General features: G+C 39.4%; 1 protein-coding gene across 1 annotated transcript in view; it reads right to left on the bottom strand.

The window, feature by feature from the left end:
* The window catches only part of LOC107692232 (gastrula zinc finger protein XlCGF57.1-like), a gene marked incomplete at its 3' end in the record, with an annotated part of 166,610 nt that overhangs the window by 65,884 nt on the left and 93,484 nt on the right, over positions 1-7,242 (bottom strand). The gene's annotated exons all lie outside the window — the stretch shown is intronic.

Raw genomic sequence — 7,242 nt, 5'->3', positions numbered from 1 at the left:
GGGGGGGGGGGGAATCGGCGGGTGATCGGCGCTCAGCAATCTTTATGTGTGAACCACACGACGCATCAAAGAGGCTCACTGACGTGTCGCCGACACCAAACAAATATCTTGCATGCCAAATATCTGGACCGGCTGGCCAACTCGACATCACGTGGTGTCAGGTGTTGTGACGAGCTACAGCCAATGAGGGAGCAAGGCATGGGTTGAGGTCACCGGAAGAAAAACAACAACAGCAGCAACATGGCTTAAAGAAAAGTTTGGACACAGTGGGCCTCATTTATCAATCTAACGTAGAAACAAGCGCAGATCCGAGCGCACAAATCAACTTACGTACGAATGATCGCACGTTGATAAATATGGCGGCAGAAAACAATCGTTAGTTCCCTTCACTCTACAACAAATATTTTAAATTTAACGGTATTCAGAACAGAACAAGAATGAAAAATAAGTAGTTATAAAATTACATTTTTAACTATAAAATAAAACACAAATTAGGCTATAGTGGCATTCATTATAAACAGCATACAAATGTCAAGCAAAACTGAAAGCATTGGGCTCACGAGCCTGTCTCATACCACAAGAATCCAAATGTTTCAATTTTTGCCATATTTGTAACATTTGTTTGAATAACTATTATTCATTATGTAGCCTAAACATGGCTTTATACTTCACTCATGTTCTAATATCCGTGTAAAATCCTTCACATGCACAACAATGTTTGGGTGCTGCACGCTGATTTTACAGCGGACCTTTTAAAATAAACTGTAACTTTTTTATTTGGTTGACTGCATTTTAGTTTGATGATGAATGGCTGAAATGTCAGGCAACGCTAGAACTAACGTTGTTTGTGTCTGCGTGAGGAACCTGTGCGATCAGATGGATTAAATCAAATAAAGATATAAAGAAAAGAAAGTGTCACAAAAACGAGAGTAGCCTATACTTGTTGCACAGTGTTTTTTTTTTCTCCCTTTTGTTAATCTGTTAATTATATTATACACTGAAAAAAATGATTCATTGAATTTACTACATTTTTTTAAGGCAAGTGGTTGCAATCAATTTATTTTAACTACATTTAAATAAATTTTGCTGAAAGTTAGGCTGGCCGCACACTAGAGGATTTTAAGGCCGATTTTAAGCCCGATTTGCACCCCCGAACGATCGGGGGGGTGTGGCCCGATTCGCGGCTTGTCGCAAGCGATTGTTTTGTCCAAAAAAATCCTCTAATGTGTGGTGTCATTACGATTATTTAACTGCTCCCGATCGAGACGAACTCAAATCGTAAATATCAAACATGTTTGATATGTACGACTCTTGATCGGGTTGCCTCTGACGTGATACCCGCGATAGCCAATGAGAGCGAGCAAGCGTCACCTACCGGATGTTGCGTGCTTCTATAGCTGAAACTTGGCAGCCACAAACATGCCATAAAAGCAGAGAACATCACCCATATTATTTTCTATACTTTGGTTTTCACTGTGCCTGGAGAGTCAGCTGACAATGTTGATTGTCCTCTATTTGTTTTTCTTGTCTAGTCACGTTTGATCTCGTGAGTGTTCGTGAGATCACGTGTCACTGTGAAATCGTTCCTACAATCGTCAAGTGTGTGGTCTCGTGGTCTGGTTTAATCATCTAGTGTGCGCATTCAGAGGATTATAAGGCTAAAAATCGGTTGAACCGTCTTCATGTCTGTGGTCTCCCATGGTTTTAAAATCTTTTAATATTAAAAAAAAAATCGTCTAGTGTGCAGCCAGCTTTAGTCAACTAAATTTGTTTATTTAAAAGTGGCTAAAATAAATCGATTGCAAAAATGTATCATTTTTTTCAGTGTAGCTTGTTATATATTTTGTGTGATCCTATTTATTTTATTCCTTTTATAGACTTAATTTCTGTTTTTCTCCTTTCACAAAAGTGCTGCAGGTGCATGATGCGACGATTGAATCCTCATGGTCTGTGGTTTAGGCTGCTATTCGCGCATATAAAGCTAAACACCTGTACAAAACAACAACAAAAAAAGACATTCTAATCTTACTGGTTAACGATCGACTAATGAGCTTGGTTTGACGGTCAGGAAAATAAAAATGAACGAAATGCTGTCATTCTACAATTCTCCACCGTATTTACTATGCTGCGCGCAAGTTCAGGTAACTCAAAAACTTGCGTACACAAGCTGAAACCAGACGTGAGATTTGATCGTAGCCATCGCTCATGTCCATATTGATTAATTCCAACTTTTGCGTTGAAACGACCATATGCCAAATTTTCTGTCGTACGTTCGTTTCGTAAATGAGGCCCAATAAATGGAGCAAAATTTTTCATCGCGCAAACAGCTTGCAGCGCTAATTTCTTCCCAACATCCATTTTCAAATAAACAACTCCTGTTTCACGTGTTGTTTCACGTCATTCCCGTTACAAAACGTGGTTTGTAGAGTCGTTGGGTGACAGAGTTGTTGTCAGCTCGTGTTGTGTGTAACCCCCGGTTGCGGATCATTTACATAGAGTCACGTAGTGTGAACACCACAGCGACTTAAAGACAGACAATCAAGTCATGTAGTCTGAACAGCACAGCGATCTGCTAACGTTTAAATTCGTGTAGTGTGAACTTAGCATTAGTCAAATCTTTGGCGATACAGACTCCGACAGTGAGCCAGAGGGGGGTATAAAGAGTAGATACCACAATCTCTTCCCTTGTTCAGCACCACCGATTCCTCCAGCTACTCCTGACGTTTCATCTAATGAAACTTGCCAGACTTCTACTAGACCTCTGCTAGACCCAAGGCAGACTGAATCTTCCTGCTTCCCTGGTATATTCCTGTATTTCTGCTGAATCGTTTTGTAAGCTATGTTTTTGGTAATACTGTTACATTGTTACAACTGAACAGCTTGATATTAGTCAAGTCATTGTTAGTTATGAACTTAAATTTACATTTACATGTAGTCATTTAGCAGACGCTTTTATCTAACACGATTTACAAATGAGGACACTAAAAGCAGTAAAATTTAAGGATTTATTAGTATGACTGTTTTTTTCCATTATCTAAAGCTTCTTCATGGTTGTTATACAAAGTTGCTCTGTGCCTGTTGTAGTGACTTTGGGCTCAAATATTAATATTAATACTGACTTTTGGTTACACGTCACTTAAGGTGATAGTGTTAGATAATTCCTGCCCACTCAGGGCCACCAATTAATTGTAAGGATTGGTACTCGCTCCACTGATGCCAATGTGATTTTTGGATCACACGTCACTTAAGGTGCGGTTGTACATGCGGTTGTGTGTTCACACTTGTAGTTCGGTTCGTTTGGTTCATTTGGTCCGGACCAAAAAGGAAAATTATACATTTGGTCCTGGTCCGCTTAGCGTTCACATTGGCATTTTTGACAGTGAACCTAAAGACACCGAACCTAAAGGTATAGTGATAGTGATCACAACCTGATTGGTCGGTTTGAATGACGTATATATCGTGATGGAACTCACCGAACACCGTGTATGATATCAAAGCACCCAGTAACTGATCGGTCTGTCTCAGCGCCGCTTTAAGTCTAACACACCTAATGCCGTCTGCTGGATTAAGTGTGCTCATTTTTGCGTGTACATATAATTTTATTTTCACCACCTGCAAACTCACAAGGAGCTCATAAAAGGCACTTTACCTCATTGTTGCTCCACGTTTGCCCTCTGCTCATTTTGTTTTGGTTACACCGTGTCGTCATTATGTCATTACTTCCTGTTTTTGGTTTGTTTAGAAGTATTTGGTCCGTGTTGCGTTCATATTTCATTCGAACCGCACCAGAGTTCGTTTGGAAGCGGACCGAGACCCATCTTTTCAGCGGTCTTGGTTCGCTTGTTTGGTGCGCACCAGGGTTCGGATGGCAGCGTTCACACTTTTACTCAAACGAACCGCACTAACAGAGCAATCGCACCAGGGTTCGTTTTAATCGAACCAAACGTGACAAGTGTGAACGCACCCTAAAATATTGGAGGGAATTTGTCATCTGACCAATCTGAAAGATTGGTGGGATACCTTTAACTTGTAAAGCCTCTTACTGAATTATCAATACAAAGAAGACACAATTGTTATAAAAATAATGTTATTAACAAAAACATAAACAAGAGTAATAAACACAACTACTAAATGAATACAGTGAATGATAAAGAAATAAATTTCAAAAGATGCATAAAACACAACTTGGGTGTTGCTATGTCAGAGTTATGTTATCTTATGGAAAGATAAACCGTTGTTTCTCTTCAAATAATAAGGTGTAGCCCACCCTTTCCTCCTGTGGAGCTCATTTGCATAGCTCAAAACGCACACTTAGAAAAGTGTCCTTACAGTTTTAACAATGCATTATCCACTTATTATCCAAACTTACCAAAATAACTTTGGCGATGCCATGAACACATAGAGACCAAATAATCTGGAAAAATATCTGAACTGTCATGCATGTATTAATTTGTATGATAACAGCTGAATTTGTGTAAGATGTTGCATATAGCTGTCACTGAAATTACTTATTTCTAATGGATGTGTTCTCAAAAATGTTCTCTACACTATATTCTCTAATCAAAACTATCTAATTTTATATAATGTGTTTTTGTCTTTTCAGATATCTGCTCTGGGTGCACTGCTGTTGGAGGACAAAACACCAAAAAAGTCACATGGAACATACTTTCAAGGCTTTTCTCAGATGCAGTAGCCAAACAAAGAAACTGGAAAGGAGTCAATGGAAAGAAGTGCTTTAAGGAAATGCTTACAAGAAGTTTGTTGATCAGTAAGTATGGTATAATACCAAGAAGTTGAGTATTAGACACCTTTCTAAAACCACCTCAATAATCTATATAATCTATATATGGCCAACATATTACTTAATTTACTTTTTTATTTTAATTAATTTTGTTTTAACTGTGTTTGAGGAGGCTTTCAACACTAGCACTTTTGGTGTGCATCCAAGTTACGTTTTTCTGACAAACGTAACTGACACGCTGCAAGCAGAAAGATGCGATATTCAATTTCTACTCACCTTTAGCAAATCGACTCTCTTCTCATTCTTTTGAACCTTTGCATGAACGCATGTAACCTACCATACAAACACACACACACATTACAGTACACAAAAACATGCACAAGCACAGAAACATTTTGTCATCACTGCCCCGTGACTTTATTAATAAAGTAGTTTTAAGCATGATAAGCCACATATTTCACAGTAGCAAGGTCGTAATATGCTGTTTTTGAAGCAGATGAACATGACTGATGCGCTATACGCAGAGAGAATCTATATCTATAATCCAGTAGGGGTGAGGGTGAGGGGGTGGGTGGGGTCAGTCGAACTTGGGTACGGACCAGGCAATAGAAACAAGTGTGAAAGCCCCCAGAATTCCATTTGTGCCTTCATTACAAAGGCTCAAAAGTATTTGGACAGTTATCTACAAAATGTAGACGAGTATAAACATTAGACTCTGCCTTAGGTCGTTGTAAACATAGTGTTTCTATTCTAAGCATCAGCATCTACTACAAGGATATCAATAGTGTTGATCTGAAGTGCAGTAGCCATTGACCAAACAGCACGAAGCATTAGATGGCAATATATTCTCTGTTAAAACAGAATAGGTAAAATGCTGTATAAGTGCACCAGCTCATTAGGAAAGGTAGCCCTGGATAATAAGCACAGCAAAACATCTTACACACACACAACTGTAATTCAGTCTGATCAAACATAAATACACACCATAAACTACTAATGTGATATCTGATTCTGATCAATTAAAATTAATCTATAAATCATTGATATGCCTTTATCCCTTAAAGGGTTAGTTCACCCAAAAATGAAAATTAGCCTGTGTTTTACTCACCCTCGAGGCATCCTAGGTGTATATGACTTTATTCTTTCAGACGAATCCAGTCGGAGTTATATAAAAAATTGTCCTTGTTCTTCTATGCTCTATCATTGCAGTGGGTGGGTGTTTCTTTTGAACAGTCCAAAAGACGTCAAATAAAGTGCGCGCATCCATAATAAAACGTGCCTCACACGGCTCCGGGGGGCCTCTTGTAGCGAATCCATGCATTTGTGTAAGAAAAATATCCATGATATTTGAAACGTAATAAACACTTTTCTCTCACTTCCGTTATCTGTCATACGCGGAAGCCGTTCCGGTGGATGACATAGGACATATGCGCAACGCGCGCGCCTCTGAGATATGATAGTCTCGCGAGTTTGTTTACAGGATCAAAGGAAGCAAAGTTTCCTTACTTTAGCAAAGGAAAACCAGTCTCCTCTTGGTTTATATCGAAATCCTCCGACATTTTTCTTTACAAATCCTCAGTTTGTACTTCTAATTCGTGACCGGCGTTTTGTTTTGTTCTCTCTCCGCGTTCGTCACTTATCACGCAACGCCGACGTGCTGCGTCATCTGCCGGAACGGCTTCCGCGTACCACAGTTAGATGAAGTGAGAGAAAAGTGTTTATTACATTTGAAATATGGATATTGTTCTTACAAAAAGGCATGGATTCACTACAGGAGGCCTTTATTCACCCCCCGTAGCTGCACGAGGTACATTTTATTACGGATTTGTGCGCTTTATTTGACGACTTGTGGACTGTTGAACAGAAAACACCCACCGCAATGATAGAGCTTAGAAGAAGCAGGACAATAATAGGGGTCATATGATGTTGCTAAAAAGAACATTATTTTGTGTATTTGGTGTAATGAAATGTGTTTATGTGGTTTAAGGTTCAAAAAACACATTATTTTCCACATACTGTACATTATTGTTTCTCCTCTATGCCCCGCCTTTCTGAAACGCGTCGATTTTTACAAAGTTCATCGGTCTGAAAAGTGAGGTATGCTCTGATTGGCCAGCTATCCAGTGCGTTGTGATTGGCCGAATACCTCAAGCGTGTGACGGAAATGTTACGCCCCTTACCATACTGTGATGATGCCCTGTCCGGCCGGAGCGACGAGACAAAAACATTAAAACCTATTATTAACGAGGCATTTGTTGCATCCAGTGGGGACATAATTACGGATTACAATGACTTATAGTGTATTTTTACGCGTTGCGTTGCATCGCGCCGCGCCGCGTAAACATAAAACCATGTCTGCATTTATGATCGGAGAAATGACAAACAACAAGCACTACTCTACAATTGATGTTTGAATCATCAGTTGCAAATTCTTTAAATATAAAAAAGTCTGTGAGTCAGAACAGCCGGTATTGCAGTCTACTCTACCAGGATCAGGAAAC

The sequence above is a fragment of the Sinocyclocheilus anshuiensis genome, unplaced genomic scaffold (assembly GCF_001515605.1).
Source record: "Sinocyclocheilus anshuiensis isolate Anshui unplaced genomic scaffold, SAMN03320099.WGS_v1.1 scaffold998, whole genome shotgun sequence".
NCBI lineage: Eukaryota > Metazoa > Chordata > Actinopteri > Cypriniformes > Cyprinidae > Sinocyclocheilus > Sinocyclocheilus anshuiensis.
The sequence above is the reverse complement of the archived record's forward strand: the minus strand, read 5'-3'. Positions and strand labels throughout refer to the sequence as shown.